The sequence below is a fragment of the Gorilla gorilla genome, chromosome 1 (genome assembly GCF_029281585.2).
Source record: "Gorilla gorilla gorilla isolate KB3781 chromosome 1, NHGRI_mGorGor1-v2.1_pri, whole genome shotgun sequence".
NCBI classification, from domain to species: Eukaryota; Metazoa; Chordata; class Mammalia; order Primates; family Hominidae; genus Gorilla; species Gorilla gorilla.
In genome coordinates, this window is record NC_073224.2 from 201,738,275 (window position 1) to 201,756,864 (window position 18,590).

Below are 18,590 nucleotides of genomic sequence, written 5' to 3' on the forward strand. Positions count from 1 at the left end.
CTGGCTTCCAATCCAGGCTCTGGCACTCACTTATTCTGTGACCTCTCAGAGCAACAGTCTCCTTATCTGGAGAAAGGGAGACAGCCCAACATGTCCCCTCTGTCGTGAGGGTTAGAGGGGAGCTGTCTGCAGATCCCTTCGCACAGTGCTAGGAACCTGGTATGTGATCAGTGGGTTCTTGTTCTAGTAACATGAAAATCAATCATATCCAGCTGGCCTGTGCTGTGAACCAGGTTCTAGGCACAGAAGTGTCATCCTGTCTCTATTTTCCACAGGGCGGTGAGAATGCTTCAGCTACTTCATGACTCAGAGAGATGATTTCCTCATTCTGAAGGACCAGCCTCCATGAGCAGAGAGGGAGAGAGCTACAGGAACATGCTGGTCAAAGGGTGGGGCTAGATGAGGAGTAACAAATGCAGGGACTGGCCAGCCCCAAATATTTGCTCCCAGGGGCTTACATGTGACTCCTACATGGGTGGACACCCAGGCAGGGCCTGCAGAGAAGTGGAGATGATTGATGAGATCTGATGTTGGAATTACAGGTATGTTTCCCCCTTTTTGAATGTTTCTTCAATAGTCCTTACTGCCCCCTGCCCCACTCTCTGCAGAATGAAGTCTGTTCTTCTTAGGGAGACATTTAAGGCTTTCTTTTGATCTAGGCCCTGCCTGCCCTTCCAGCTCCATCTTGCAAATCTCCCTGGCACGCACTCTCTACTTCTGCAAAAGGAAACTTTTAGGATGTCCCAGCACACCCCCAGGATTACCTGCTCTGGGCTTTTACTCACATCAGTCTCTCTGCCTGAGCATCCTCTTCCCTCCCCAGTCCACATCCTTCTCAGCCCATCCAGAAGACCCCTTTCAGGAATCTCCTGGCTGTCATCTGAGCTCCCAGCTCTGCCTGCTAGGGTCCTGACTTCTCTCTACATTACCCTAATCTACAACTATTCAATGTCCTGGCCCAAGTGAACATCCTTGGAAGAAGTGTCCACGAGTGCCTCAGATCTCCAATCACTCCCCACAGGGTGCCACACCCAGGAGACGCTCAGGAAAGGATGAATAAAGGGACCACCAGGCCCAAAACTTCTCCAAAGGGCCCTAAAAGGCCAGGCACCGGCTGGCTGTGCAAGTCCAGGCATTCCTCCATCCAAGGGGCCTCTTGACCATCCATTCATTTACTCACTCCTTCACAAATATTTACTGTGAGCTGACTGTGCCAGGCTCTGTTCTCGAGAACACAGCAAGTGAAAAAAACAGGTTAGGGTCCTGGAACGTACCTTCCAATGAAGGGAGGAAATAAGTAAACAAAAGAAAACTGCAGAATATATGGTATGTCGGACAGTTGCAAGTTCTCTGGAGACAAGAAAAAATAGAGAAGGGGGAGAGGGAGTCCCAGGGTACTCTCTTAAATACATAGTTAAGGAAGGTAGTTAAGGAAGCCTTGCTGAGAAAGTGACAAATATGTGAGCAAAGTAAAGGAGGTAAGGGAGACAGCCATTCAGAGATCTGGGGGAGAAGCATTTCAGATAGATGAAGCAGTCTGTGAGTTTCTTGTTGCTGATGTAAAAAAATTACCACAGACTTAGTGGCTTAAAACAACAGAAATGTATTTTCTTACAGCTCTGGAGGCCAGATGTCTGAAATGAGTCTTCCAGAGCTAAAATCCAGGTATCAGCGAGGTTCTCTCGGCAGACTCCAGAGGAAAAGCCACTCCCTGCCTTTTCCAGCCTCTAGTGGCTGCTGGCATCCCCTGGCATTCCTTGGTTTGTGGCTACATCGTTACAATTTCTGCTGCTGTCATCACATGGACTTCTCTTCCGTAGTCAAATCTCCCTCTGCCTCCCTCTTACAAGGATGCTTGTGTTGACATTGGGCCCTCCCAGATAATCTAGGATAATCTCCCCATCTCAAGACACGAATCTGCGAAATCCCTTCTGCCTTATAAGGGAACAGTCACAGGTTCCAGGGTGACGGAGGTTAGAGCAGGCAGGACCTTAGCCTTGGTCAGGGTTAACACTAGCTGCTGCATCACTAAGTCCTCCAAAATCTCAGAGGCTTAACAGGGTATCTCTTCTCAGTTCCTAGCTCAGAAACTCTCAGATCCTCCAGGCCTCAAAGTGCTCCGTGGGGTCTTCCATATTCATTTGACAAATAGAGGAAAGAAACAGCAGGGATCTCTCCAGAAATTTTAGGCCCCAGGCCTGGAAGGGATGGACATCATTTCTATCTACTTCCCAGTACCCCGAGCTATTCATATGCCCCACATAGATACAAGGACGATAGGAAATATGGTCTTCCTTTGTGCCCATGAAAAAAATGACACGGCTTGGTAAACCCATAGCCTTTTCTTTGCCACAGCCCTGTAGGACATTGCAGGAATTTCAACTTTTACCTAAGGGAAATGGGAACCCTCAGAAAATGTTGAGCAGAAGAGTGACACGCTTTGACTTAAAGTTTTTTGAAAAAACACACTGCCATGGAAATGTTCCCTATCTTGATTGTGGTGGTGTGAACTTGACGGTTTACATTTGTCAAAACTCATTAAATTGTACACTTCAAACTGGTGAATTTTATTGTATGTAAATTACACCTCAATACAGCTGATTTTTTAAGAAAAGGACCACACGGACTGCTATTTTGAGAATAAATGGGGTTTGGGTGCAAGAATAAAATCAGTGGGACTAGTTGGCAGGCTATCGCAATAATCTTGGCCCAAGGTGGTAGTCGTGGGGGTGGCAGGAAGCTGGGTCTGGAGTATGGTTTGCAGGTAGAAGCAAACAGGATTTGCTGACATACAGACATAGGGAACAGAGTTAAGGCACAGGCTGTAGGCTCAAGCTTCCCAGGACTGAATTGTGTCTCCACCACTTATGATCTTGGGCAAATGGCTTAATATTACTAAGCCTTTCCAGTACCCCGAGCTAGTCATATGCCCCCTCATAGATACGTAGATACAGATTTCTCTGTGAAATAGGGATAATACAAACAACTTCGTAACATTGTTGGGAGGTTAAAATGAGAAAATGTATGAAAAATACTGAGCACAGGCCCTGGCATAAATTGAGGACTTGGTACATTTCAGTAGAGGCAATAGCTACCCTGGACTGAGTGATTACAACAAGCCAAACCATGTGTACGTTCTTTACATTTCTCTTCCCATGATGTGATGGCCAAAGAGCTGGTCTCCATGTTTTTCTGGTCCAGAACTGGAGTGACCACAGCTGGAGACTTTACTGACCAGAACCTGGGGTCAGAGTTCCCAGCTCAGACCTCACAAGGTCCCTTTCAGAGAAAGCACCCCCAGAGAGCAGACCTGCTAAAACGAGAGGAATAATTCAGGCCTGCCACTCCCGCAGTGAGGGCCAGAGCACTTCCTTGTAGGAAAAACACAGTTTTACAACAAACTCTTACAATTTTTTTGTTTTATTTTGTTTTGTTTTTGAGACAGAGTCTTGCTCTGTCACCCAGGCTGGAGTGCAATGGCACGATCTCGGCCCGCTGCAACCTCCGCCTCCCGAGTTCAAGTCATTCTCCTGCCTCAGCCTCCTGAGGCGCCACCATGCCCAGCTAATTTTTGTATTTTTAGTAGAGACGGGGTTTCACCATGTTGGTCAGGCTGGTCTTGAACTCCTGACCTCGTGATCCGCTCGCCTCGGCCTCCCAAAGTGCTGGGATTACAGGCATGAGCCACTGCGCCCGGCCAACGTTTTTTTTTTAAAAGAAAAAACCTACAGGAGGCAGTGGGAACTTGTCACTTCAATTGCTTGAACAAGACCCTCTCTCTCTTTGTTTCTTAGCAATTCCTAGATTCTCTGGAAATCGCTAAGGGAGAGAGGCAGGAATTAGCATTCTCTGAACACCAGCTAAGTTCCAGGACCTAAATAAGATGCTTTCACGAATCACAGGCAACCTCAGAAGAGCCCTACGTGATAAATAATCACAATTCTCATTGTCTGGCAAGGAAGCCAAAGTTCAGAGAGGGTAGGTGACTTGCCCAAGCTCACTCAGCTGGTAAGCTGAGGGTGGAATTTGCATTTTATGGGGAGCCGTGATTTACTCAAAGTGATGCAATAAACGGCAAGCCAGTACAGGGGTTGGGAGCACAGACCCTGGAACCACATTGCCTAGGTTTGCAGCCCAGCTCCACCTCTGACTGGTTGCAGGGACCTGTGCAAGTTACTTAACCGCCATGTGCCTCAGTTTCTTCATCTGTAAAATGGGAATAATAATAATATTGGTTCCTAATTATTATGGATTAATTTTATGTGTCAGCTTGACTGGGCTAAGGAAGAACCAGACAGCTGGTAAAACCTTCTTTCTGGGTGTGTCTGTGAGGGGGTTTCTGCAACAGATTAGATTTGAATCAATGGTCTGAGTATAGAAGATCCACCCTCACCAGTGTGGGCGGACAGCCCAATGAGGGCCCCAACAGAACACAAATAGACAGAGGAAGGGCAAATTTGCTCTCTCACTTTACGTTCTCCTGCCTTTGGACATCAGAACTCCAGTTTCTCAGGCCTTCAGACTCCGGGACTTACACAAGCATGCACATGAACACATACACACACATATACACATATACACGCACATACACACACTTACAGACACATACACACACAGACACATACACACACAGACACATACACACAGAGACACACACACACATACATACATATACACACACATACATATACACACACACATACATATACACAGACATACACACACAGACACACACACAGACACACACACACATACATACATATACACACACACATACACACACACATACACACACACACACACACACACACTGGTGGTTCTCAGGCATTCAGCCTCAGACTGAGAGTTATATTGAAACTGCCTTTGCAAAATTATGACCGAGACAGTGAAAGAGATCTGACCTAACCGACTTCATCTTGGTTCTAACCTTTAAGCTGTCCTTGTTCCTTCCTGGGCACAGGCTGAACTAACTTTGGGAGGAACTTAGTTTATACTTTATAGTTTAAAACAAAGATGATAACAGCCCTTTCCCAAAACAAACCTCCTTCTTGCCTGGGGACTAGACTGCCTTTGTAGGACTAACAAATTAGCCACAAGATTAGAAATTATGGTTTAGGAGTCATGCAGCTGGAGGCCAAGATTCTGACCCTCCCTAAACTGCTCCCAAGACCAGTGCTTGAGATATTTTGCAGACCCTGCACTTGATGGATCAGGTGGCACCACCCAGATAGATAAACTGGATCATCTGCTCTTGTGGCCTACACCCAGGAACCAACTCAATGCAAGAGGTCAGCTTCAATTCCCTATGATTTCATCTCCTAACTAACCAATCAGTACTCCTGGCTCACTGGCTTCCCCCTACCCACCAAGTGGTCCTTAAAAACTCTGATCCCCAAATGCTCGAGGAGACTGATTTGAGTAATAGTAAAACTCCAATCTCCTGCACAGCCAGCTCTGCGTGAATTACTCTATCTCTATTGCAATTCCCCTGCCTTGAGAAATCCGCTGTGTCTAGGCAGTGGGCAAGGTAAACCCACTGGGCGGTTACAAAACCACTGGCTCCCCTGTTTCTCAGGCCTTCGGACTTGGACTGAATGCACCAGCAGCTTTCCTGGTGCTCCAGCTTGCAGACAGCAGATCATGGGACGCCTTGGCCTCCATAATCATGTGAAGCAATGCCCATAATAAATCTCCTCTTACACACCTCTGTATATAGCCTATTGGTCCTGTTTCTCTGGAGAACCCTAACTAGAACACTACTTGTATTAGTTCGTTCTCATGCTCCTGATAAAGACATACCCGAGACTGGGTAGTTTTTAAGGAAAAAGAGGTTTAATGGATTTACAGTTCCACATGGCTGGGGAGTCCTCACAATCATGGTGGAAGGTGAAAGGCACATCTCACATGGCGGCAGACAAGAGAAGAGAGCTTGTACAGGGAAACGTCCTTTTATAAAACCATCATATCTCATGAGACTTATTCACTATCACAAGAACAGCATGGGAAAGACCCGCCCCCCCATGATTCAGTTACCTCCCACAGGGTCCCTCCCACAACACATGGGAATTCAAGATGAGATTTGGGTGGGGACACAGCCAAACCATATCACTACTTTTCAGGATCATTGTTAGGATTAAAGGACTTAAAAGATAAATAAAGAGCTAAGAAGGCATGTGGCATATGGTGAGATTTATGTAAGAATTAACTTATTATTATTGATTATGGCAGGCCCTCATGCCAGTGCTCAGCCCAGCACAATAACATAAGGAACAAGAAGAGAATCATAAAGTTTCTCATTGGAAGAGCCTAGAATAGGGGTTAGTAAATTATGCCCCCTGCACCATATCTGGCCATTCGTCTGCTTTTATAAATAAAGTGTTAATGAGACACTGCAACAGTCATTTGTTTGTGTATTGCCTGTGTCTGATTTTGCTCTACAACAGTAGAGTTGAGAAGCTGGGACTGAGACTGTGTGGCCTGCAAAGTCTAAACCACTTACTTTCTGGCCCTTTATAGAAGAAGTTTGCTGGTGCCCCTAGGAGATAGCTGGTCCAATGCCTTATCATCTATATCATCACCACAGCTGGTCTTGATGGAATAACTCCAGGGATGGAGAGTGTTCTCCCTTCTGAGATAGCCCAGCCATGTTTCAGATAACTCTAACGTTTAGAAGATTCTTCTTTAAATTGATGTCATCTACCTTCCTGTAACTTAAAATCATAGGATATTACGAGATCCAACCTTTCACAAAGGGAGTAGAGAAACTTGCCTAACACACTCAGTAACAGACTTTAGAGCTAGGATTTCAACTCACTTCTCACCGTTAGATGATAGATTCCTCACATCACAGAGGTAAGTCTGGAAACCAGTTCTGAGTCACTAAAACAAAGTCACTCCATGTACTGCTTCCCAAGACAGAGAAGTATGTAATATATTTAAGAAAAACCTTTACCCTCCAAAACTATTTTAAGTTTACAGTTTCAGTGTTCATAGGAGTAAAACTTCTGCTATTGGTAATCTCAAGAATGACTCAACGTTTTTTATAAAATAAAAGACTTGTTTTTTAGAAGGATGGAGGGGACAGATAAATAGAGTAATTGGCAGCCAGGGCTGAGAGGTCAGACAGACCTGGTTTTCCATCCTGGCTCCACCACATAATAAACATGAGAAGGTAGATTCTCTGAGCCTCAGTTTTGTCACCTGTAAATGGGAGCCACAATGGTACCGATCTTCACCAGACTATTGTGACAGTGTGACGATATAACACAGGTAATGCACCTAGCACAGTCCTGGCACTATGCATCTGCTCAATAGGTATTTGCCCTTATTATAACTGAACACGTGCTATATGGCTTTCTCTTGCCTTCCTTCTCCCTTCCTTCCCTTCTCCCAAGTTGGCATAAAAATTATTTTCCGTTTCCTTGCCTCCAATTAGATATTGATTAGAGTATCTGATTGAGAATGAGCACTTAATAAAAGTAAATAAGTTCTGACATTTTATTTTTACTCTTGAATAAAAATGCTCACCATCCTCCTGAAAATGAGCCGTCACATTTTATTTAACAGCAGAAAAGATTTGTACATTTGGCCCTGCAGGAGCTGAGGAATCTATTTTCATTATAACAAACATTGATTTTGCATTAAAAAGTCTCATTATTTGAGATAATGACTGCTGGGCTCCTTAGTTATTCTTTTGGTTCCTAAATCATTAAAACTCTAACATTTAAAGAGCAAGTGGGACCACAGTGACTCCCAAATTATCACCAATGAGTCACTCCCTGTGTGCCCTAGTCACGGACAAGATTCAGGAGCAGTGCAGACCCCAAAGCACACATGATGAAATCCAGTTCTTTCTCTTGCAGTTTCAGAATTCTAAATTCCAAACGGACTTGTTTTTCTTTTACGACCATTTTACAAAATGAAAAGAGAAGGAAAAAAAACCCTCTAGTCTCTGTGTTTATGTGCAATCAGTTCTTTGAACAAATTCTAATCTTAAAAGAACTGGAAAGGAAGAAAGCAGCGTTCATCCCCAGGACTGGGAGTTGGTGGCATATTGGGTGATCATGGCAGTGGCAGAGGTGCCTGGTAGGCCTACCTTCCACCAGCAGCAGATAAATTATTGACTTCAGGAATATTCCTCAGTGGATGGTTTTCCACTGTTACACTCTCTCTGATACAGGGCATTTATGCTGCCTGAGACCCTGCTGGACCCCTCATTGGCAAGCCACGTGTGACATAACTGAGTTTTGCAGAATTTCAACCACATGCACCAATTTGGATAATGTATTCTTTCAGATGCCAGGACTGAGCTTTAAACAAAACATAATCCTGCCTGCATATCAATTTCCCAGGACTGTGAGGAGGAAAAGGAAAAAAAAAAAAAAAAACCCAGAACCACGATGCTTTCAGCTGCTGCATTTCCATTTGAGGGTTAGCAGTGGGGACATCCGAACAGTATGCACAGTCTCCTGGTTCATTAGAAGGAGCACAAGGAAGGAAAGGGGGAAAGGTGGGGAGTGAATCATAAAATATGAAAGGACTTCCCTGGAAATTGGCATCAATGTGATTTATTCAATCCAGACCTACGCTCGACTATTTAAAAATAATTGAATAGTTGATACCCACTGCCACTTGTAAGTGACGGGAACATGGGCCAGGAGTCGAATGAAGGAAGGTGCTGGGAGGAATTTGAGATGTCCCAGATCTCAGCCCTACCCAGCCTTCTGAAAGAGGAAAAAGAATTCTCCCCGGACCCCGCCCTAACCACCAGTCACTTCTTGTGGGATGCTCCTCATTCCATTCCTGTCCACGCAGACACGAGTTTCTGTAGAGTTGTAACCACCATATGTAAGCAATTTTGCATCCTACCGTCTATATTTGGCATTGTGTTTGAAGCATTTTCTCTTTGTAAAAATCATTGGTTTTAAAAACATTACATAAGCAATATATGCTTATGGTAACAAATGCAAACTATGCAGAAATATATGATATAAAAAAGGGAACATTGCCCCTCCCCAATAGACACCCATTCCTTAAGATTGCCACTATTAACAGTTTAAGGCTCATCCTCCAGACATTTTTCTGTATCTATAAACACACACACACACACACACACACATATGTATACTTTAAGACATTTTTACCAAAAAAAAAAAAATTCTGTTTTGCAACTTTTTTCTGTAAAAATGTTGTGAAAATATTTCACGTCAGTATATATAGAGACCCACTTCTACCTTTTGGTCTACTTTATACATTCCACTGCTTGTTTCACTTATCCCTCATTGCCAGGCAATTAGAATATTTCCAATGTTTATCACACACCGTGCCACCATACATCCCTATACATACATCTGTGCAAATGTTTCTGTAGAATTGATTCCCAGAAGTGAGAGTGCAGATCTGAGCATGTGACCTACAAGTGTTTTCCATGTTGTTTCAGGCATCCCAATTATCACTTTTAGTATCTGCAGAACCACCTTTTGAATCCAACTTAGCTGACTCGCATAGCGGAAGGGAAAACAAATCTGTTTAAAGCTCTCCTATCTGCAACTTCCTTCCTATAGAAAAAAAAAATAACTTGGCGAGCCCCTGAGGGTGTAAATGTAAAATGTCCACTCTAGGAAGTGGTCTGGAAAGAGACGGCAAAATTAAGAGAGGGTTGAATTGTGTGTAGAATGTGGAGTTTCCCGAAAGATCTGGGAGAAATGGATGTGTGGGGAGTTTATGGAAAGAGAATACCAGCAATATGGCAGAAAACTTAGGGTCCTATGAAAGAATTCCAACAGCAGGAACTTCCCCAGCATGGGTTTGGGCTGAGGGGTTTTTATATAGGCCTGGATATAGGATCTTCACTTAAGAAATGTGATTTGAACTGCGCATAATCAATGGTATTCTGGTGGGGGTTGAAGAACCAACTCTAGGGAAGGGGCTGAAAGACCTTGATGTGCAGCATTTGCTGATTTCTGTGATATAAATACTCATCCCACGGCACGAGTCTGCTGGAGGGTACTGAATGCCCCACCATTGTCCTATAAACCATTGATAAAAGTCTACTCCACCCAACATCCCTGGACCAGTGGACTCCCTGAGCAGAGGAAATCAGGTAGGGTCCAGCTTGGAGTGAAGAGATCAGCAAGTGAGGACAGGTGCTACAGGATCCAGAAGGGAGCTGGGCAACCAGTTGCAGTGAAGACTGAGAAAAGGATGGGAAGCCCCCTTGAGAATACTTAGGGGCTTCCACTGTGTGGAAAGGGCTTGAGTTACCTCTTTCAAATGTGAAGGAATGACCCCAAAGGCCTGGAAGATATGGGGACCCCTGGTGTCCCGTTTGGGGTGACACTAGTGTTGCACACTTGAGCCTCTCGCACTGGCTAATGCTGGGATGAACTCTTTAGCATGCACCCAAGACTCTACAAGCTAATCCTCAGCTCTTCTCCACCCTACCCTTCCTCTTCCTGCCTGCACATTCTCTGTTCCACGACACCACAGTCCTTGCCAGTCCCCAGATACACGCTGCATGCACCCAACTGCAGGCTTTGCCCAGCCCTTCCCTCTTCCTAAACCGCCCTTTCCCTCCATTTGGGCTAACCACTGCTATATCCATTCATCAAGGCCCAGTTCAAATATTCTCTCCCCAACAAGCCTTCTCAGGCAGAATCTGTCTCCCTCTCCCCTGAAGCCCCACAGTCTTTTGTTTAAATGGTTTCCATACCATTAGTTAATGGTCTCCCCACAGTCCAGAGAGCTCCACTGAGGAGGAGACCTAGAATTCACTGTCTCCCTGTCCTCAGACAGCATGGTGGTTTCCACAAAGCTGATCTTAAGTCACCATCTAAGAAGCCTGTTATACACTCTGAGCCCTACCCCAGCATCTGACATCTATGTGATGGACCGTTGAAAGGTAAAAGAATTGTTCTTATCACAGAGGGAAAGAAGCTGGGCTCAGAGAGGCTTACCACCTTGCTTTGTCATCCAGCAGCAATGCTAGAGCTCAGGTCTTGCCCTTAAGTTCAGCCTTGTATTCTATCTGTCCGAAGGAGGAGGGATCTGCAAATGATCTATCCCAGGTGCTTCCCACCTGGGGCCTCAGCCTCCTGGGGATTTGCAGGTTTATTTACAGGAGACCTCGCTTTCATCTGCACACAAAGGAGAGATGAGGAAATCCATGTCTCTGCCTCTTTTTTGTTTCGTTTTTGTAGTTTTGGGGTTTGGGGTTGTGTTGTTGTTGTTTGTTTGTTGTTTTTGTTTTTTACATTAAAAGAGGAACCACTGAGGAGTCCATCCCACATTTTACTGATGGTGAAACTGAGGCTCAGAGAGGGTCAAGGACTTGGTCAAAGTCACACAGTGAACGTGCACGCTTTGTCCTGTGTCAACTTAGCAAAGCTGGAACTACATGTCCCAGAATTTCCTGCACAGTTCTGGGTTAGGGGTGGCCACAAGAGAAATTTGTGTGAGATTTGGAAGGCGGAAGTGGAGCAGCAGCCTCATTTGCACTCAAGGTCTATGTGGGTTTGGGTGATTCTCAGCTCATGTGTGTGCAGCCCACCTGCTGGCTCACCTTGTTAGCTTGCGATCTTGGGGTGGCAACCCCAGATCGATTTCCTGTTTCAGCTTCTCCAAACTCGGGGCCAGGCTTGTGTGCAGCTTTGTGGTGAAGCGGGCTAGTTCTTCTGCAGATCACCCATATCATCAGTTGGAGGCTTAGAGGCAGTGGGAGGCCACCCAGGTGCCAGTGAGAAGCAGATGCCATCCAAGCAAGCCCTCAACTGGTGATGCTCCTCCTTTTGTGTTCAGGCCATTCTTTTGGGTTCTGCCTTGTCCTTGCTCACTTCCTCTTCCTGTCCATCTTCTCTTGCTGACTGCCAGCCCTGCTGACTCCAGGTCTGGAGCAGACACATGAATACAGGCTGATACCGCTGCCTAGCAGCTCCCATGATCAGGAAAAGCCTTGCCCCGAGTATAAAGCCCTCGGATCACACAGGTTCTGCTTCTCTGATAGAACTCTGATAGAACAGTGACCTCCTGCAGAATCAACAGCCTGAGGCTCCTGCCCCTGCTCTGGACTCCTTGCCACTCTCAAGAGGCTAGCATGATGACCTGAGTCCGAGGCCCCAGGCCCCAGGCCCTCCCCAGTGAGATCACTGCCTCCATCACAGGGCTGAGGCTCTCAGATCTCCCCCAGCCCAGTGGCCAAGGGAGAGATATGTCTGGCCTGTCCCCCAGCTGTCCCCCAGCATGGTACCTGCAGGCTCCAGGGACCCCAGTCCTTCTTCTCCTCATATAGCCCCCAGCAGACTGCAGGGCAGACATCTCATCCTGGCTCCACATCTTCCCCCACCAGGCTGGGGTTTTTGAAGGCTATTTATTTCTCCTGGTCCCCAAGCCCATAACCTCAGAGCTGCCTTGGATGCCTGCTGTCCCAGGGACTCTATAAATAATCAGACAGTAAAGATGTCACACCACCAGCTTGGGCCACTGCCCAAGCAAGCCTGGGGCTGGCCCTTCCTCACGGGCATCTCCACCCGCACACTGAGCTGGGACTTATTACTGCTCGCCCCATATAGGGTTCCTGCAATCTACGGCAGGACAGTCTCCACACTTCAGCACTGAGCAGGGATTTCAGGATCAACTGTTTTCTCCTGTCCTCACCAGGCCCTTCCTTCCTCCGGAAGGTCCCAGGTAGCCCAGGAGACTCTCCCTTTTTGGAAGCTACTTCAGAGGAAAAGGTGACAGTAACACTGTGGAAATAGATGGATCTGGATTCCAGTGTCTCGACTGCCACTTGCTAATTCTGGGAACTTGGAGAAGTCGCATCACCTCTCTGGGCTTTAGGTACCTCATTTATAAAACGAGGATATTAAGATGGGCCTCATAGGAATGTTGTGAGGATTAAATAAGGTGCTATATGAAAGCACATAGCCCAGGATCTGGGCATGTTATAAATGGACGCTATCTTCTTATTATTCTTGTTATTTTTTTTATCACTATGGCCACCAAATTGCATGCTCCATGAGGATGAAGACTGTGCCTGACTTGTTTTCTCATTCCCTAGTACAGTGCCTGTCACATAATAGCACTCAATACCTATTTGTTAAGTGAACAAAGGACTATAATAATGCTGACTGATTAGGGCCAGTGTATGTTTAAAGTACCCAGGACTGGAGAACATTTGGAGATTTCAGTAGGTGAGGTTGCTAGAACATTTTTTGTCAAGTGTGACCATCTGTGTTCTCTTAAAGTTTTTCTTTTGCCACCTGCCAACTACTGCCCCACAGGCAGTAACTGTGCTGGAATTCACCCATGGGGCAAGGACTTCCACACCTGCCAGCAGTGCAGAGCCAAGCAACACCTTGCTCCGGATGCTGCACCTATAATTAGGGCAGCTTTGACCCACAGCCCAGCTCTCCTTCATGGCAGAATGCAAACAGGGTCCAGCCCAATCAAAAGGTACACCCTATTAATATCACCCATGTAACAGATGAGGAAACTGAGGAACAGAAGGATTACGTAAACTTGTCCAAGGTCACATGGCTAGTTAGCGCTGAAAGTAGGATTCAAACCCACCTATTGCTTATCATATACAGATCATATGCAGATCTTATATACTCTGTAAGGTAGCTATTAATATCTTCATATATAGATAAGGAAGCTGAGGCTCAAGGAGGATTAGTAACTTGCCCAAAGCCACGCAGCTAGTACAGTAATCTTATATAGCATATGGGCATTTGATTCCAAAATTGGTACATCAGGCAAAAGTTGCATAGAGTTCAAATTGCTCTTCAATTCCATGAAATCAGCCCCCTGGCTTTCTTTGTATATAACCTAGTACAGTCATTTTTACCTAAACACCTTTGAGTTTGAGAGCAGATGAGCTGAACTGAAGGAAGGACAAGAAGGAAAGTTTAGGCTGGGTGCGGTGGTTCATGCCTGTAATCCCAGGACTTTGGGAGACCAAAGCAGGCAGATCACCGAAGCAGGTCGGAAGTTTGAGACCAGCCTGACCAACATGGAGAAACCCCGTCTCTACTAAAAATACAAAATTAGCCTGGTGTGGTGCGGCATGCCTATAATCCCAGCTACTCAGGAGGCTGAGGCAGGAGAATCACTTGAACCCAGGAAGCGGAGGTTGCGATGAGCCAAGATAATACCATTGCACTCCAGCCTGGGCGACAGAGCGAGAGTCCATCTCAAAAAAAAAAAAAAAAAAAAAAAAAGGAAAGCCTGGGAGAAGGCATCAGGACATCAGAACACAACATCATTCAACTGCTTCAGCCTTTCAATCATGATTAGCCCCCTGGCACACATGAAGCAGGGGAGATGTGAAGCATTCCTACCAGGCTCACTTAGTTGAAATTTAATGTTAGTGCCCACTGGTCTTAATATATATGAATAGACGTCATTGTTAAGCCGATTAAATGTGTAACATATGTAAAAGCACCTGCACTGTGATGGGCCTAAAGTAGGTGCTCAATATATGTGTGCTAAATTTGAATCTACAATCATTCATTCATTCAATATGTATCGAATTTCTACTAGGGGCCAGGCCTCAGGGGAACAGCAGAGAACAAGACGGACAAGATACCTGTCCTTATGGAGCCAACATTCCAGTCAAGGAAACACACAATGAGCAAGAAAACTACTAGGTATACAATAAAATGTCAGGTAGTGATGGGAAGAAAAATAAAATGGATGGGGGAGAGTAGTGGGGCGGCTCTTAGATAGGGCAGGGAGGGCCTCTCTGAGGAGGTGGCATCAGAGCCAAGAACTGGTCTGGTCCAGACAAACCGCCCACATGTGGACACCATTGTCCGAAAAGTACAAAACCTGGTCACCTGCTCCCTGCCTTTCCAAATTCACATTTTATTTTGTGGCCTCCACTGAACAGCCATCACTGCCATGCCCTTAGGCATTGGGCTCATGACCCCTTACAGTGGGAGGGTAGGGGTAAGGAGGGGCTGCTAATGTGATTCCTCTGTAAAAGGTGAATCAAGCTCATGCCCGTCCACCTGACACCAGGGCAATGGGTCTCTGTACCACGACACAGCTTCGGTGCTAGAAAAAATCCAGCTGTAGCTGTGGAGACAAGACAAAGCAATGACTTGAACCAGAATATTGATTCTAGAATCTCATGATGCCTCTGATCCTGAGGGTTCTGGAGCTAGGAGGGGTCCTGAGACACACCTAGCACTTCACATTCACTAAGTCATGCGTGATCATCAAATCATTTGATTAATTCCCTTACTCTTACAGGTAGGCAGACTGAGGTCCAGAGGGCATGGGACTCTCCGCAAACCACAGAGCATCAGCGGTGACAGAGATAAGAACTCAGCTCTCCCAACTCCCAGTCTGGTGCTCTTTATACCAAAAGTCCACCTTCCAGTTCACGGGTAATCAAAAACTTTCGTTTGGTCTGGGGTCGTTTCAACAGCAGATGCGCTCGTCTCTGTGCAGGACCTGCCTCCCAGGGGAATACGGTAGTGCTGAGAAGAGGGTGTGGACGGACTAAGGGCTGAAGATGTCCTGGAGACGGGGTGGCGATGGTGAGTGTGCTTGCTGAGCCCAGGAGACGGACCGCAGCACCGGGCACTCGGGTGGGGTCCAGAGGAGAGGAGCCTCCTGCAGGGACAGCAAAGCTGACGATAGGACAACATAAAGCCACTTCTGTCTTTACCTCGCATTGCCTTTGCACCACATCCATGTGGGTGCGGTGCAAAGCTTCTCCCGTTTTATTCCTAAGTCTGAAACTGCCTAGCGGGAGGAGGGAGAGGAGTGTTCTTTCATTCTCTAAGGGCCTCCCGTGTGCCGTATGCTGGGAACTTCTCCTTTCTCATTTTATTTCCTTCACGCAACAACCTTGTAAGACGGTAATTCTCATCCCTGTATTACAGATGGGGCTCGGAGCTCAGTGTGGGGGCAGCTTGCGCAGCAGCCCCCTCCACCCTCTCGCCCCAGGTCACCACTCAGAGGTGCAGCTGAGATTCCAGCCAAGGCCTGCAGAGCAGAAGCCTGTGCTCTCTGAGGCGTGGTCTCCCACGCGGCCAGCTGGAGAGCTCCTCCGGAAGGGTTTCCAGGGAGGCTATGAGGGCTGTCTAGATTGATAGCGAGTTCCCCACATCCTGTAACCCCTCGCTGCCAGGCCTGTGCCCGCCGCTCTGGCTGCAGGCAGGGAGCGAGGCTGGGCGCTAATTTACACTTGTTTAACTACAGCTGCCGCCCTCCCGCCATGTGTCTGTCCGCCATTTATTGCGCTTTCCAAAGCCCTGCCCGGCACTCAGGGGCATTTCCTGCCTGCGCTAATGGAGGAGAATAGACGCATTATATGTGAATAATGGATTATGATGATACAATTTGGGTCTCTTAGCTCTCACCGAGCCTAGGCTGGCCTTGCATTATTGATAACTTACACACACCTTCCCGAGCGTGTTTATGTAAATATTTAATAGGGAAAGCAAGTTAACCCATTGGTTTCAGCCATTTCCAGAGCACTAGAAGTAAGGGCCATGAGGGGTGACTTGGGGGGCCCCCAGCAGGAGTTAGTTCTCTTTGGAAAAGCCGGGAAGTTGCCAAGATGCTCACTTGGTCACAAGGAGTGTATGGCCTTGAGGTTTGGGGTTTTCCAAGAGCTGAAACAAAAGGGTAGGGCTACCTCACTGTGGGAGATCACCTCCGGTCAAGAAGGCGAGTTGCCCAACACAGGCAGAGCAGGGTGAGGATGTTGGGATGAGGGGTGCAGATTACTGGAATGCAGCTGTGGTGGATGTCACCACTGAATAAATCGAACCATTGCTTCCTATCTTACATGGCCGATTTCCTGTGCTTCCCCATGGCTTCCGCATTTCACACTCCATTGCATGTTGGAAGGCAATGCTTTAGAGACTGCCTGGGTTTCACCCTGGGCTCCACCACATGCCCACTGGACGGCAAGTTAGTTAATCTCTCTGTGCACTGGTTGTCACATCTGTAAAATGGGGAACTAATTTATTTGTCTCATAGGTACCATTGTTGGTGCAAGAATGCAGTGAGATAATATATCTGAAGTCCTTTTATAGTGCTAGGCAATACTACCTATTACCATATAAGCCACAACTGGAAAGATGCACACGCTTTCACATGGGTCTTCACGCCATGGCACACATTAGCCGGCAGTGTTTCTGAGTGGTGTAGAAAATAGTTGTGCATCCCAGACACAATGAAATATGGTTATTTTGCTAATATCCTGTTTCTGGCAATTAAACTACTGTGTCTGCTTTGGGAAATCACGAGGGTGGGCATGTGCCCCATCTGCTTATGCAGAGGGTGGAGGACCAGGCAGAATCAGGAGATCTGAGCTGGCCTCCCTCTGCACCCCACCCCAGGCACCTGCCTCCTCTCCAGCTTATCTCCCCCATCCCCTTCCCAGGTTGCCATTGACAACCTGCCATTCTCAGAGCACGCTTCTGAGCTGCCGAGCCTTCGCACCTGCTGGCTCCTCCACCTGAATGCCCTTCTCTCTATCCTCTTCCTGGAAACCCCAGCTGCCTCAGGATATGGTTCAGTCATCACCTCCTTCATCCAGCCTTCTCTACCTCTTTGTCTTAACATTGAAATGGCCAGCGTGTTCTTCTACCTGCCTGCCAGACATGCAGGCCCAAGGTACCAGGAGGCAGATGCTGACAGATGCATCTCAGTATGCCCGGCACCTCCACCACACAAGGGCTGTGCTGGTTGCTGTGGGAATGCTGCAGGGCACAAAACGGATAATGCTGGAGGGAGAAGACAGCAAACACAAGACTCAAGAAACTCCAGTATGTAAGAAGAGGATATGCACAATGGAAGAGGGAAGCCGCCGTGCAGAGTGTCGGGGTGCACTTTTAAATGGGACAGTCAAGGTAAGCCTCACTGCAAAGGTGACCTCTGAGCAGAGGTCTGAGGGAGGTGAGGAATGAGAAGAGTGAACAGCCAGTATGAAGATCCAAGGTGGGAGTATGCCCCTGGTGTGTTCAAGGAAAGCACCAAGGTAGGTGTGGCTGGCACAGAGTAAGAGAGGGAGGTCTTAGCAAGCGGGGAGGTTCAGGTAGTACAGGGCCTTGTGGCCTTGGCAAAGACTTTGCCTCTTGGAGGATTATAAGCAGGTGTGACTGGGTCTAGTGTTTGTGTTTTAAAGGGCTCATCCTGGCAGCTATGTAGAGCATTACTATAGGGGTCAAGTACCGCAGCAGGGACAGCAATTAGTAGGCTACTGCAAGAGTCCAGGTAAGATGTGATGGTGCCTTATGCTAGGGTGGGAGTGGGGGAGGTGGTGGGGGATGGCCAGGTGCTGAGGTTCTAACAGAGGTGGAAGGTGGAGCTGTCCGGGTTTCCTGATGGTTTAGGTATTTGAAGTGAAAGAAAGAGCAGAATCCAGGACGACTCCAAGGTGTCACTAGAAGGACGGAGCCATCATTAACCAAGTGGGGAAGACTGTAGGGGCGGTGGGGAACAGGTTTGCAGAGGGGAAGATGAGGAATTCCATTTGAGATGCATTATTAGACATATTAGATCTGCTATATCTATTAAACATCCAAGGGGAGAGTTTGAATGGGCAACTGCTTGTAGGAGTCTGGAGTTCT

General features: G+C 46.9%; 1 long non-coding RNA gene across 1 annotated transcript; it reads left to right on the forward strand.

The window, feature by feature from the left end:
* The first annotated feature begins 17,033 nt into the window (after positions 1 to 17,033).
* On the forward strand, positions 17,034 to 18,375 carry LOC109029307 (uncharacterized). The gene is made up of 3 exons (XR_008670390.2): positions 17,034 to 17,998; positions 18,146 to 18,234; positions 18,354 to 18,375. It is a non-coding gene; the product is annotated as an uncharacterized lncRNA (long non-coding RNA).
* The last annotated feature ends 215 nt before the right edge of the window (positions 18,376 to 18,590 follow it).